We start from the raw sequence: 17,279 nt of genomic DNA, 5'->3' as shown, positions 1-17,279 counted from the left end.
CTGACGAGAGAGTTATGTAGATTTGATGATGCGAGCACTCTCTCTTGAGGAGGAGCCTACAATAGTAAGTTGTAGTTTGAATTCATGATTAAATATGTTATAAATTTAGCATGCTATGAATTATAATGTTATAGTTTAAATTGTAGATTCATTTGACAAAACCTATAATTTGAACATATACAGCCCACAATCAGAGAGGTAGAAGCATTGCCAAGGGAACATGAGAGGACTCCTAACCGGTGCAGGAGGTCGACGAGAGAGGTATTTATTATGAAATTTTGATAGTATAAATTTTTATTACAAAAAATATCATTATGCATTGGAGTAATTCAATGTTAGATACAAAGAATCATATAAATTTAGTAGTCTAACTTTGGGTTTTCCATTTTTTTTTATGTAGGAGGCATCCGGTCCACCTAGTGCAGCAAAGAGGCTACATTTTGATCATCCACCAGTACTCTAGGATAGTATAGTTATTGTAGGTTGCATCATGAGACATTTTGAGATGGCATATGCCACATTGATATTATACACATTTTGATGGCATGATCAGCCACACTTTGTATATGGATCCATGTATTTTGAAATATATTTGAGTTATTTGTCTATGGATACACTAGTCTATTTTGATATGTTCATTATTAATAAATGGTATATTACAGTTCAAAATTTTATTATTGATTCATATTATATGAGTAATAGTTTGTAAATATTATATGATTCATATTATTGATGCCCATATTTCAAGGATTTATTTGAAAATCTTAGCAAGTGGAGAAATTGAAAGTTTGAATATATTAGACGATTTAGTTAAACATTAAAAAAAAAATTCCAAGATTAACTAAAGTAGTAGGAATGAATGTTCATTATTCCCGAATCCGAGAGATCTTCATCACTATGAATGTGGGTAAGAGTTTTTCCCTTTATCGTTCATAAAATTCTTATAGTGAGTATTCCTCAATTCATATTCCTTTAATCATTCTTCAATGCATATTAGTACTAATTTAAGAGCTTTCTAAAAATAATCATATAAGAAGTAACCCAAAACAATGACACAATGAATTAAATAACTTCCAATTATACACAACACATTCCATATGAATTCATATCATATGAATTCAATATTTATTCTCAACGTACCTAGCACTGGAAAAGTCTTATTCTGAGTGGTTGAGCTAACCAAATTCTTTTAACATATATTTTTTCTTTTAAACATAAATTGTAATAACATAAAAAAGATGTGTGACTTATACAGATAATAATAGGAGCAAAAGACGTATAAGTACCTCGAAAGATCAACCTCGAAATGCACTTAGAGCACCTTTTAGACTCCTTGGTATGGGGTGGCTGCGGATGACGGATGGTCTCCATGGCTAGAAAAAGATTGTGACTAGGGTTCACCCACCCACCTGGAGCTAATGGTGCTAACGATTTGATGCCAAGATTAGTGGTTTCAAATTTACGCTGTGGTGCACCTATGAATTGAGGCACACTATGAGTTTTGGCATCGATCAAGATCGTTGTCCCGAATCCAAACAGAATGTGATCTCTCAAAAATAAGATAGGTTATTTTAGGCTTCAACATCATCATCATGTAGCATTTGATAGCTCATTGATAACCCTCATGAGTTTCAAGTTATGACCCTTGGAAGATCGACCTCAAAATGCACTTAGAGAACCTTGGGGACTCCTCGATACGGGGTAGCCGTGGCCGATGGATGGTCTCTGTGGCCAGAACAAGAGTGTGACTAGGGTTCACCCACCCACCCAGAGCTAATGGCACTAACGATTCGATGCCAAGATCAGCAGTTTCAAAGTTGTGTTGTGGTGCACCTATGAACTAAGGAACATTGCGAGTTTTGGCATCGAGCAAGATTGTTGTGCCTAATCCAAATGGAATATGATCTCTCAAAAATGAAATAATTCATTTTAGGTCTTAGCATCACCATCTTGTAGCATTCAATAGTTCATCGATAGTCCTCACGAGCTCCCAGTTATGACCCTTGAAAGATCGACCTCGAAATGCACTTAGAGCACCTTGGAGCCTCCTTGGTACGGGGTGGCCGCAGATGATGGATGGTCTCTATGGCTGAAAAAAGGGTATGACTAGGGTTCACCCACCCACTTGGAGCTAATGGTGCTAACAATTCGATGCCAAGATTAGCGGTTTCAAAGTTACATTGTGGTGCACCTATGAACTGAGGCACACTGCGAGTTTTGGCATTGAGCAAGATTGTTGTACCAAATCCAAACAGAATGTGATCTCTCAAAAATGAGATAGTTTATTTTAGGCTTCAACATCACCGTCTTGTAGCATTCAAAATTTCATCGATAGCCTTCACGAGCTCTGAGTTATGACCCTCGGAAGATCAACTTCAAAACGCACTTAGAGAACCTTGGGGACTCCTCGGTACGGGGTGGCCGTAGATGATGGATAGTCTTCGTGGCCAGAACAAGGGTGTCACTAGGGTTCACTTTCCCACTCAGAGCTAATGGCGCTGACGATTCGATGCCAAGATCAGTGATTTCAAAGTTGCGTTGTGGTGCACCTATGAACTAACGCACACTACGAGTTTTGGCATCGAGCGAGATCATTGTGCCGAATCCAAATGGAATGTGATCTCTCAAAAATGAGATAGGTAATTTTAGGTCTTAGCATCACTGTCTTGTAGCATTCGATAGTTCATCTATAGTCCTTATGAGCTCCCATTTATGACCCTCGAAAGATCAACCTCAAAATGCACTTAGAGCACCTTGGAGACTCCTTGGTATGGGGTAACCGCGGATGATGGATGGTCTCTGTGGCTGGAACAAGGGTATGACTAGGGTTCACCCACCCACCTAGAGCTAATGGCATTGATGATTCAATGCCAAGATTAGCAGTTTCAAAGTTACGTTGTGGTGCACCTATGAACTGAGGCACACTATGAGTTTTGGCATCGAGTGAGATCGTTGTGCCAAATCCAAATGGAATGTGATCTCTTGAAAAGAGATAGATTATTTTAGGACTCAATATTACCATCCTGTAGCATTCGATAGTTTATCGATAGTCCTCATGAGCTCCAAGTTATGACCCTCGAAAGATTGACCTCGAAATGCACTTAGAGCACGTTGGAGACTTCTTGGTACGGGGTGGTCACGGATGACGGATGGTCTCCGTGGCTAGAACAAGGATGTGACTAGGGTTCACCCACCCACCTTGAGCTAATGGCACTGACAATTCAATGCCAAGATCAGCGGTTTCAAAGTTATGCTGTGGTGCACCTATGAACTGAGGCACATTGTGAGTTTTGGCATCGAGCGAGATCGTTGTGCTAAATCCAAATGAAATGTGATCACTTGAAAATGAGATAAATTATTTTAGGCCTCAACATCACCATCTTTTAGCATTTGATAGTTCATTGATAGCCCTCACGAGCTCCGAGTTATGACACTCGAAAGATCGACCTTAAAATGCACTTAGAGAAACTTGGGGACTCCTCGGTACGGGGTGGCTGCGGACGATGGATGGTCTCCATGGCCAGAAAAAGGGTCTCACTAAGGTTCACCCACCCAACCGAAGCTAATTGTACTAATAATTTGAACAGTTCTAGCCATTAGAAGTTAGATTTTGAAAAGTTGTCAAGAAAATTGCAAAAGTTGCTAAGCAACTTTTTGCAATTTTCGCGCTAAGACAAGTTTTATTGCAAATTTGATTGCAAATGGACTCTAAAAACTCCTAGGTACCCTAATAATGTTCTCAACATCCAGAATTGCCTAAAAACATGGAATTTACCAAAAATCCACTTTATTGGACCAATTGATGACCAAGGCTTATAGTTGCACCATGGGTCTTGTGTCCATTACAAATGTAGATGGTCACAAGGAGATCATTACATCTATCCCTAGACCTTATTACATAAAGAAAAGAAAAATGATTAGGTGCTTTGCATTAGTGTTCCCTGTATTTCATTAATGTTTGACTCATTCAAAATTCAAACATCTATGTTTTATCACCATAAACATGAATCAACTCACAAACACTGCCCTCTTTAAGGAAAATCAAGGATAGCCACAAAGAAGAGAACGAAGCAAGGTGAAACATGAGTTCAAGCTTAAGGCCAAGGAAAGAAATAAAAGGTTACTCATCAAGAGCATTTGAGTTCAAAGGAAAATACTTCAAGATAATACACTTTGAAAGTGGAGCAAAGGAAAGAAAATTCAAGGATCAAGCTGAAGGAATTATCCCAAGACCAAACCTTCACTAGTCAAAAACATGGGACAATTTTGGATTTAAAGAGGTCCATGGACAAGTTCAAGGATTCAATTCATAGGCATTCATGTGTCCCAATGCAAGTCACCTTTACACTTGGTCAAAAACTTAAATGTTTGAAGAACAAAAACTATCTTACAAGGAGATCAACTTGTCTCTATTTACATCAATTTTCTATAAGGATCAAACAAGTACACCAAGAATATTCAAGGATCTACCACCAAAGTGAGCTTAGGAGCATGAACAAGGACATAAAGCGAAGTTTGAGGTTGAGGGCACAAAAGAATGCAAAGATAAGATTCCCATCAACGGAGTGATCCTGATGATGATCAAGTTGTGCAAGGAAATGGATTTAATATGCCATGGAAGATGTTAATGCATGCAAGGGATTTCTCCAAGGATCAAACCCAAAGATGAAGATGAAAAAGAAGAATTACAAACGATGAAGATGGAAATATCAAGGGTTCAAGCATTGTGAAGTCCACCTATCCAAAAGAAAGAAATCCTAGAATGATAACAAATTCCTAAGAGCTATTTTTGGTTCCCCTAATTAGAGCTTGTAATGGATTAATCTAGATCATTATTTTCGAATCAATCTTGTCAGTTCATTGTAATTGGGGCTCCTATTTAAATCCCCAGCCCTCTCATTTGTAAACCAAGACTGTTGGAGATTTGTTGTCAATTAAATGCCAAATTTGCTCTACTTTTTATTGTTGTGTATTGCATGGAAAATTGTTGTGATCAAGTTTTGACACAAGGTAGAATGGGTGAATGATTTCATGGGAGCACTCACCAACCACCTTGATAGAATGTAGGATTACCAAAGAACCCAAGATGTCATGCATCAAGTTTGCATTATTGCATAATGATCCTTATTTCCTCACTTAGCTTTAAATTTCATTTCATGCCGTTTAGTATTAGTTTTGTTGGATGAAAGAATTATGGATGCACTTGCTCAATTCGAATATAAACTAGATCATTAGCCTCTTGTTGATGGTAGGAGTGCCTTGTGTGGTGAGTTAGTGAAAGTACTCAACTCAATGGTGTAAGTCACCCAAGTGATTACTAGAAAATCACATTATTTCACTAAGTGAACATCCACAATTAAAGGAACCTTAAAATCATTTCATGATCTTACTTAGCAATCTTAGCATGAGAGATAACCTTATATCAAGAGAGTATTGAATTTTTGGTGTCATATATGTCATGGACATGGTCATTTCAATAAGGCCCAAAAAATTGTAGACAATTGCAATAATGAATCTTTTTCAAATTAAATTTGGGAAGAATCACATCAAATTTTTTAAAAAAATCAAATCACATAATATTCTAATTGTTCATCCTTACTTTCTAGATTTTTCTTATTTGATTAGTTTGATAAAAATAGTTTTAATAATCATAATGTTAGCTTTATGTCAAATAAGGAAAAAGCCAAACTTGTAATAAGATATCCGCAAGCAATAATCTTTGATATAGTTATAAATGCTCTTAAAATTGTCCTTATAGCCTTGTATCACATGCAAATATGATTTGCAAGAACTTGTTCAATATCTTCCTCTTATAATTCCTTACAAAGAACCTACCAAAATACAAATTAGAATGTGCAACTAATTTAACCTGTCTTTTTCATTATTACAAAAACCATATATACAAAAAAGTTCACATTTTACATCATAATACATCATAAATCTTAGAAATTCCTCCTAATACCACCCCCCTCCAACTCTTCATGATGTACCTACATTCCAATATCAAAAAAAAATTAGTAACTTATTGTATTAAACAAGATAATCATCAATTCATTAAATTATTATTAAGAAAATAACATAAGTAAATATACCTAGTCAAGTGTTCCAATAGGGTCCTCTCTTTGTTTTAGGGTCTTCAACAAGGCTTCATGATCAGCATTAGCAATAGTAAAAAGTTCTTTTACTTTTGGTCTTCCTTGATGCTTCAATAACTTTACATTTGTTGCTATAGTAAGATGCGAATATATGAGAATTACTTTGTGCTTCTAATAGTCTTCGAATGCAAGAATTATGTTCCTTCTAAGCATATATGTCTGCAGCCATGTTCCAACAACAACCAATGAACCAGTAGGATATGTGAATCCATCATCATCTGTGATCGGTTGTGCAAGTTTTTGTTTACCTCTTACACAATGGACTAACCAATAATTGGATTTCTCATCAATCTCCTGTGGTGCAAACAATGCAAAGACATGTCCTGGATGAAGTAGATCTGATAGATGGTTATGCTCAAGTGAACTTTCCATGTTATTATTTTTGATAGAGGGTATGATAGACAATGGAGTAAGATAATGTGAAGCCCATGTGTCCACCCACTCACTTGACTCACAGTGATCCCAATCACACTAAAAACAACTAGGACAAAAACAAGCTAGTTGTCATGTCCAAATGGTCTATGCACTAGAATCAGAGCTCTAGAATGAATGCATTTTTGATAAGTCTCTCATTGTAGAACAATCTGATCTATCAGCTATGGACCCTTCCTCAACCAACCAAAAGAACATGTGTACCACTGAATTAAGAGCCCCCCCCCTGTGATAATGCTAAACTACACCAATCAACAATGCTACAAGCATCAATAAGCTCTACTGTTGAAATCTTCAGTTGCTCCTTAACTAGAGCTCTCTTCACACATGTCCCTGCTCCATCATGTTCCCCTTTTCCATGGCGGGACTCAAAAAAACTCCAAATATGAGGCACAGATCTCTCTACGTGCATCCTACACAACCAATAAAACATGCGAGCATTCTTGAATTGACCTATACAGTTATCTGACCAAATGATATGTCTATCCATAGCAATTGCATGCTCATGTAAGAAATCAAAATAATTCTCGAAACAATGTTGCACAAACTCGTGAGAGAGATCTATCATCACTCATATAAAAATGATACTCTCTAATCATCTTTCGATTATCTTTCGCACTATGAGGGGTTTTGGGTGATGCGACGTGCTCCCCTGCCCATAGGTGGTTAATTATGTGGTTTTCCATGTTCACTATCAGTCATGGCTTTTGGTGCAACGGCAAATGGGCTCAACAATTGGTATCAGAAAAACCCTATCAAATTGTTGGAAAGGGAAAAATTAAGATTAAGTTGCAGAATGGGAATCATTCGCTACTACATGAGGTAAGACATGTTCCAAGGCTGAGTAGAAATTTAATTTTAGTCGGGCAACTCGATGATGAGGGTTGTGTAGTTACTTTTAATGATAAAAATTGGAAGGTTTCAAAAGGTTCCCTTGTAGTAGCAAAAGGTGTGAAAGTAGGAACCTTATATCTTTATACAGGTCATATTATTCCTACTACTTTGATTGTTTCAGAGAAAAATAAATGTTCAGAAACAATTGTCGCAGTTGAGCAGGGAGAACAAATAGTTGTTGTAGATTCTGATATAGCGTTGTGGCACAACAGACTTGGGCACATGAGTGAGAAAGGTATGAAATTACTTATTTCAAAGAAAGTTTTACTAGGTCTGAAATGTGTTAATATGGATTTCTGTGAAAGTTGTGTGTATGGAAAACAAAAGAGAGTGAGTTTTGTAAAGACTGGGAAGGAAAACAAAAAAGAGAAATTAGAGCCTGTGCATACAGATGTATGGGAACCAGCTCAGATATCTTCCCTTGGTGGCTCTCATTATTATGTTACATTTATTGATGATGCAACTAGAAAAGTATGGGTTTATTTCCTTAGATAGAAATCTGATGTATTTCAAACTTTTAAGAAATGGAAATGCTTGGTTGAAAATGAGACTGGTAAGAAATTAAAATGTCTCAGATCTGATAATGGTGGTGAATATTGCACTCATGAATTTGAATGACACCTGGTATAGCCATGCTCATGCATAAACTTGTCAAATTTTAGATACCATTGCTGAGGTGCTTGCTTCAAGCCATTTAAACTTTTCTTCAATTTGCACACTAAGTTCTCCTTACCTTTGACCTCAAATCCCTGTGGTTGGGCCATATATATTTCTTCATCCAAATCACCATGAAGAAAGGTTGTTTTAACATCCAACTGCTCTAAATGCAAATTTTCAGTAGCCATAAGACTTAAAATAGTATGGACATAAGTCATTTTAACAACAGGAGAAAATATCTCATCAAAATCAATTCCCTTTTTCTGTGCAAATCCTTTTACAACTAACCTAGCCTTCAATCTTTTCTGACCTCCTTCCTCTTCTTTCAACCTGTAAACCCACTTATTCTGTAAAGCCTTTTTACCTGCAGGCAACTTACATAGATCCCATGTCTTATTCAGTAGCAAAGAGTCCATTTCATCTTTCATTGCAGACTCCTACTGAATCTTAGTATCCACCAGCATAGCTTCATCATAAGTTTCAGATTCACTAGCATCAGTAAGTAAAATAGAATACAAAGAGGGAGAAAATCTTTGTGGAGGTCTAATTTGCCTCGTTCCCCGTCTAACATTCACTGGTGTGTGTGGTATTTGTTGTTGTACATCATGAGGAATGGCTGGAACATTAGCTTTTGGAGTATCATCCAGCATTACATAATCATCTTCTTTCTTCTCATGTTGTTGCAACAGATCTTTGTACAACACTTTCTCAAATTGTAGGGCCCATTTACCGTTGCACCAAAAGCCATGACTGTTAGTGAACATGGAACACCACATAATTAACCACTTGTGGGCAGGGGAGTGCATCACATCACCCAACAATCTCCCCCTCGATGCACATACTAGGTGCTTACGTGGGTAAAAAAGGCACCGGGGAGATTTGAACCCATGACCAGGCCAAAACCAGGCTCTGATACCAATTGTAGGGCCCATTTTCCATTGCACCAAAAATCCATGACTGTTAGTGAACATTGAACACCACATAATTAACCACCTGTGGGCAGGGGAGCGCATCGTATCACCCAACAATACCCCTCAATGCGCATACCAAGTGCTTATGCAGGTCTGGAAGGCACCGGGGAGATTTGAACCCATGACCAAGCCAAAACCAGGCTCTGATACCAATTGTTGGGCCCATTTGGTGTTGCACCAAAAGCGATGACTATTAGTGAACATGGAACACCACATAATTAACCACCTATGGGCAGGGGAGCGTGTTGCATCACCCAACAATCTCCCCCTCGACGTACATACCAGGTGCTTGCGTGGGTCAGGAAGGCTCCGGGGAGATTTGAAGCCATGACCAAGCCAAAACCAAGCTCTGATACCAATTTTAGGGCCCATTTGTCGTTGCACCAAAAGCCATGATTGTTAGTGAACATGGAACACCACATAATTAACCACCTATGGGCAGGGGAGCGCGTCGCATCACCCAACAAGGGGCATGTCTATATGTTATGTGAACAAAAATAGCAATCTGAATGGAGTTGTAATACTGAGATTGTGTCTCATTTTGAGGTTGCAATGTGTAGTTCTCAGCAAAATCAACAACTAATATAATAGTGCCAATGGGAAAAGTCTCCTTACACATTCTAAATTGTTGATCCAACCACTGAGACCTGTGACTATGTCTTGCATACTTGTAAAAAAGATTCGCCTTGAAATCTGAAATAAAACTAGCCACACTGATATCTTTTCTAGCCAATTCACATCTAGAGCTCTCACCCCCACTCTTCAATGTGTATTTCACCGTTTCATATACCTTTTTTTTCACTATTATCTTTTCAAGATCTTGTTCACACCCTTCATGGAAACATGTGCCAAACTTGGATAAGCCACCACATTCTGAACACTTCTCATTTAAGCAAGCATTTTTATAAAAGGAACAACCATCAACTCTATGACATAAGAGTTGATCTAGCAAGTCTATTGATGATTTTGGAAGCCCACTAGCCCCACAATCCTCCAACATTTCTTTACTATGCAAAGTAGAACGGATGGAGAGTAATAGTTCATGGTGCATAGAAAACTTAACATGATATTTGCAACAACATGTATTTCAAATTTTGAGTGGCACACAATAAAATGGCTTCAAAGATTCAAAAGCCCTTTGTGATATATGAAGACTTGGATGACTCTCTCTAAATTGTTTGAACAACATAGTTTGACTTACCTCCAAATAGTGTTTAGGATGTGGCATGCGGTCTTTGATGCCAATTTTCAACTTTAACACGTCTTTAGCATTGGGTGATACTCGTGAGTTAGAGTGCCAAAATTGTGTAATTTCTTCCTTCACATCATCGGATAGCTTCTTATCAAAACATGGAAGTCTCCCACCAAATGCCCATGTTTCATTTTGAAGAGGATCATCAATTTTCTCTCATCGACTAAGTACTCTTCTCAAAGTAGTATGATTTAGATTCAAATCAATACAAGTTTGTCTCATATATCTACCCTTTCTCAAATGATGACTTACCAAAGAGGTTGTAATAACCCTTCGAGTAGCTCTGTTATCCTTCTCTCTACTATTTTTCCCAATGCTATTGAGAGCACTAAAAAGATTCTTCACAATAATGGTATTTCTTTCAAACTTTTTATTGACACGAATCTTCAATTTGGAAAGCATAGGTCTCATCTTTTGCATCTTTAATAAGTGCATGAAAAGCTGACATTGCTCTACCATTGTCTTATTGCCGAAAAACATCGGATATAGTCTTGAAGCCCATAACCGAATGGTTCTTTCTGATTTTTTTTCCTTCCAAACTAGTAATAATCATTTCATCAATTTCATTATCCATTTTGGTGTTTTAGAACCTTCATGTCAATTATAATTAGGAGATATGTAAGGTTCTTGTGCATTAGGTTCATGTGCATTGTCATGTTCGACATGGTCAATTATGCAATTTGGATTATGACTTGGTAGCATTTCATCTTCAAAATTTTTATTCTATAAATTTTCAATTTCGACATTATTGTTTTCAATATGTACATTTTCATTTCCCAACTGTACATATTCATTATCTAACTCTATGATTTCACCTTCGATTAATTCATCATCAACTTGACTAATATTTAGCATACCTTATCTTTTTCTTCGATGTTCCATTTTGTCCCTTTCCCTATATGTCGCAATGTCTTCATTGGATATCTTCCTTTTGCGTTTATCCTTTCAATGACTACTGCTCCCCATTCAAATGACAAATTCGAACACCTAAAGTTATATTTTCAATTTTTTTTCGATTGGTTGGGCCCAAAAATGTGACTTTTTACAAAACCCATGAAAAAAGAACTGAAAAAGTGATGTTGTCAGGTTTGTAGGGACAAGGATATGTTGGAAATTGGTACTAGTAAAATCAGATATCCGATTTTCTAAAATAACTTTTGGTGGGAAAAAATTTCTATAATTTCCCTCCTTTGCTATAATAATATTAATATTATAAAACTCATTGGAGGGAAACTGACTTTGGTTTATTAGTACTAATAGTATAATAGTATTACTATATAGTATCAATAGTATTAATATATAATAGTATTAATATATAGTAGTATTAATATATAGTATTAATATATAATAGTATTAATATATATATTATTATTATAGCTATAGTATTAATATATAGTATCAATATTATTATTATACTTATAATAGTATTAATATTATTACTATAGATATAATAGTATAAATATTTAGTGTTTATTTATATTATTATTATTATTATGCTACAATAGTATTAATATATATATTAATACTATGCCATTATAGTATTAATATTTAATATATATTATTATTATAGCTATAATAGTAATATTATTATTACTATAGATATAATAATATTAATATTTAGTATTTATTTTTATTATTATTATTAATATCTTAGAGTTATATATATATATATATATATATATATATATATATATATATATATATATATATATATATATATATATATATATATATATATATATATATATATATATATATATATATATATATATATATATATATATATATATATATATCCTTCCATTTTTTAACCCTTATTAACTATTCTAATATGTCCCTAGAGGTCCTAGGACCCCTAGGGACATATGTCATCATTTAATGGGTCGCGGAGGTCATAGGTCAACCTATGATCCCCTTTGACCCATATTAACCATTCTAATATGTCCTTAGGGCTCCTAGGACCCCTAGGAATATATGTCATCATTTAATGGGTCAAAGGGGGTCATAGGTCACACTATGACCACCTTTGACCCATATGAACGATTCAAATATGTCCCTAAGGGTCCTAGGACCCTTAGGGACATATGTCGTCATTTAATGGGTCAAAGGGGGTCATAAGTTACCTTATGACTGCCTTTGACCCATATGAACGATTCTAATATGTCTCTAGGGGTGCTAGGACCCCTAGGGACATCTCTTGTCATTTAATGGGTCGTGGGCCCTTTCACACATATTAACCATTATAACATATGTCATCATTTAATGGGTCAAAGGGGGTCATAGGTCACCCTTTGACCCCCTTTGACCCATATGAATGATTCTAATATGTCCCTAGGGGTCCTAGGACCCCTAGGGACATATCTTGTCATTTAATGGGTCGTGGGGCGTCATAGGTCAACCTATGACCCCTTTTCACACATATTAACCATTATAATATGTACCTAGGGGTCCTAGGACCCCTAGGGACATATGTCATCATTTAATGGGTCGTGGGGGGTCATAGGTCAACCTATGACCCCCTTTGACCCATATTAACCATTCTAATATGTCCTTAAGGGTCCTAAGACCCCTAAGGACATATGTCATCATTTCATGGGTCAAAGGGGGTCATAGGTCAACCTATGACCCCCTTTCACACATATTAACTATTCTAATATGTCCCTAGGGGTCCCTAGGGACATATGTCATCATTTAATGGGTCGAAGGGGGTCATAGGTCACCCTATGACCCCCTTTGACCCATATATACCATTCTAATATGTCCCTAGGGGTCCTAGGACCCCTAAGGACATATGTCATCATTTAATAGATCAAAGGGGGTCATAGGTCACCCTATGACCCCCTTTGACCCATATTAACCATTCTAATATGTCCTTAGGGGTCCTAGGACCCCTAGGGACATATGTCATCATTTATAGGGTCGTGGGAGGTCATAGCCCACCCTATGACCCCCTTTCGCACATATTAACCATTATAATATGTTCCTAGGGGTCCTAGGACCCCTAAAAAAATATGTCATCATTTAATAGGTCAAAGGGGGTCATAGGTCAACCTATGACCCCATTTGACCCATATTAACCATTCTAATATGTTCCTAGGGGTCCTCGGATGCCTAGGGACATATCTCGTCATTTAATGGGTCATGGGAGGTCATAGGTCAACCTATGACCCCCTTTGAGCCATATTAACCATTCTAATATGTCCCCTGGGGACATATCTAATCATTTAATGGGTCATGGGGGTTCATAGGTCAACCTATGACCCCCTTTCACACATGTTAACCATTCTAATATGTCCTTAGGGTCCTAGGACCCCTAGAGACATATGTCATCATTTAATGTGTCGAAATGACCCATATATACCATTCTAATATATCCCTAGGGGTTCTTAGAGAAACATGTCATCATTTAATGGGTCAAAGGGGGTCATAGGTCAACTTATGACCCCTTTTGACCCATATTAACCATTCTAATATGTCCCTAGGGGTCCTATGACCCCCTTTGACTCATATTAACCATTCTAATATGTCCCTAGGGTTCCTAGGACCCCTAAGGACATATGTCATCATTTCATGAGTCAAAGGGGGTCATAGGGTGACCTATGACCCCCTTTGACTCATATGAACGATTCTAATATGTCCCTAGGGGTCCTAAGACCCCTAGGGACATATGTCATTATTTAATGGGTCAAAGGGAGTCATAGGTCACCCTATGATCCCCTTTGACCCATATTAACCATTCTAATATGTCTCTAGGGGTCCTAGGACCCCTAGGGACATATGTCATCATTTAATGGGTCGAAGGGGGTCATAGGTCACCCTATGACACCCTTTGACCCATATTAACCATTCAAATATATCCCTAGGGGTCTTAGCATATGTCATCATTTAATGGGTCGAAGGGGGTCATAGGTCACCCTATGACCCCCTTTGACCCATATTAACCACTCTAAAATGTCCCTAGGGGTCCTAGTACCCCTAGGGACATATGTTATCATTTCATGGGTCAAAGGGGGTCATAGGTCACCCTATGACCCCCTTTGACCCATATGAATGATTTTAATATGTCCCTAGGGGTCCTAAGACCCCTAGAGACATATGTCATCATTTAATGGGTCAAAGGGAGTCATAGGTCACCCTATGACCCCCTTTGACCCATATTAACCATTCTAATATGTCCCTGGAATATATGTCATCATTTAATGGATCGAAGGGGTCATAGGTCACCCTTTGACCCCCTTTGACCCATATTAACCATTCTAATATGTCCTTAGGGGTCCAGCATATGTTGTCATTTAGTGGGTCGAAGGGGGTCATAGGTCACCCTATGACACCTTTTGACTCATATTAACCATTCTAATATGTCCCTAGGGGTCCTAGGACCCCTAAGGACATATGTCATCATTAAATGGGTCGAAGGAGGTCATAGGTCACTCTTTGACCCATATATATCATTCTAATATGTCCCTAGGAGTCTTAGGACCCCTAGGGACATATGTCATTATTTAATTGGTCAAAGGGGATCATAGGTCACCCTATGACCCCCTTTGACCCATATATACCATTCAAATATGTCCCTAGGGGTCCTATGACCCCTAGGTACATATGTCATCATTTAATGAGTCAAAGGGGGTCATAGGTCAACCTATGACCCCTTTTGACACATATTAACCATTCTAATATGTCCCTAGGGGTCGTAGGACCCCCTAGGGACATGTTGTCATTTAATGGGTCAAAGGGTGTCATAGGTCAACCTATGACCCCCTTTGACACATATTAACCATTCTAATATGTCCCTAGGGGTCCTAGGACCCCTAGGGACATATGTTGTCATTTAATGGGTCAAAGGGGGTTACCCTTAGGGACATATGTCATAATTTAATGGGTCAAATGGGGTCATAGGTCACCTTATGACCCCCTTTGACCCATATATACCATTCTAATATGTCTCTAGGGGTCCTAGGACCCCTAGGGACATATCTCATCATTTAATGGGTCATGGGGGGTCATAGGTCAACTTATGACCCCCTTTCACACATATTAACCATTCTAATATGTCCCTAGGAGTCCTAGGACCCCTAGGGACATATGTTGTCATTTAATGGGTCAAAGGGGCTCTATGACCCCTTTTGACCCATATTAACTATTCTAATATGTCCATGGGTCAAAGGGGGTCATAGGTCACCCTATGACCCCCTTTGACCCATATTAACCATTCTAATATGTCCCTAGGGGTCCTAGGACCCCTAGGGACATATGTCATCACTTAATGGGTCAAAGGACCCTATGACCCCCTTTGACCTATATGAACGATTCTAATATGTATGTAGGGGTCCTAGGACCCCTAAGGACATATGTCATCATTTAATGGGTCAAAGGGGGTCGTAGGGGACCCCCTTTGACCCATATGAACAATTCTAATATGTCCCTAAGGGTCCTAGGATCCCTAGGGACATATCTCATTATTTAATGGGTCAAAGGGGGTCATAGATCAACCTATGACCCCCTTTGACACATATTAACTATTCTAATATGTCTCTAGGGGTCCTAGGACCCCTAGGGACATATGTCATCATTTAATGGGTCAAAAGGGTTCATAGATCACTCTATGACCCCTTTTGACCTATATGAACAATTCTAATATGTCCTTAGGGGTCCTAGGACCCCTAAAACATATGTCATCATTTAATAGGTCAAAGGGGGTCATAGGTCACCCTATGACCCCCTTTGACCCATATGAACGATTCTAATATGTCTGTAGGGGTCTTAGAACTCCTAGGGACATATGTCATCATTTAATGGATCAAAGGGGGTCATAGGATGACCACTATGAATGATTCTAATATGTCCCTAGGGGGACATATGTCGTCATTTAATGGTTCAAAAGGGGTCATAGGTCACCCTATGACCCCCTTTGACCCATATTAACCATTGTAATATGTCGCTAGGGGTCCTAGAACCCTTAGGGACATATGTCATCATTTAATGCGTCAAAGGAGGTCAATGGTTGACCTATGACCCCCATTGACTCATATATATTAATAATATACATATATATTAATAACATATATATATATATATATATATATATATATTACGTTATTATATTCAATAAAAATATTACATTATTATATTTATTAATAACATATATATATATATATATATATATATATATATGTTACATTATTATATTTAATGAAAATATTACGTTATATATATATATATATATATTAATAACATACATATTAATATAATAATATATAATTCATACTATATATTTATATATAATATATTACGTTATTATACATATATTATATTATTATATTTATAGATTGTAATAAGATTAACATAATATATTATTATATATTAATAGATTATTTCTTATATCTTTACATTACATTATTATATATATAATATATTAAAATACTTTTTTACATAGTAATATAAGTGAAACAATTTATAAATCATAAGCTATAACTTTTAAACCCAATTTTCCCTCCAAAATGGGTTGGGATTTGAAATTTTCCACCCAAATTCTGTCAAAGCATATCAAATATCCAATTTTATATCGGATATCCGATTAGGCTTGGTATTTACCAAGCCTACTCGGTCAACCCAAAAGGCGTGTTTAAAGAGGGTTTTAGTGATACTCAGACTTCGAGTAGCCGTCTAACAATGTTATTTTGATCGAAATTAAATGAAACGAAAAGGGGTTTTGTATATCGCTCTCGAGATTCCATCAATATAATTTTTGTCAAATTCTAAGTTTGATAAGTATTTATTAGTTAATTATCAATGAAGATTATTGTAAATTGTTGATTGACATACTGATTGAAAAATAGGTATAACTTTCAAACGGTATATTTTTTAAATAGAAAAGTTGTGTCACATTCTATGCTTCGCCTAGAATAAGAAAAAAAT

This window comes from Cupressus sempervirens, chromosome 3 (assembly GCF_028749045.1).
Source record: "Cupressus sempervirens isolate cs-2001-9-10 chromosome 3, ASM2874904v1, whole genome shotgun sequence".
NCBI classification, from domain to species: Eukaryota; Viridiplantae; Streptophyta; class Pinopsida; order Cupressales; family Cupressaceae; genus Cupressus; species Cupressus sempervirens.
Note: the sequence above shows the minus strand (reverse complement) of the source record.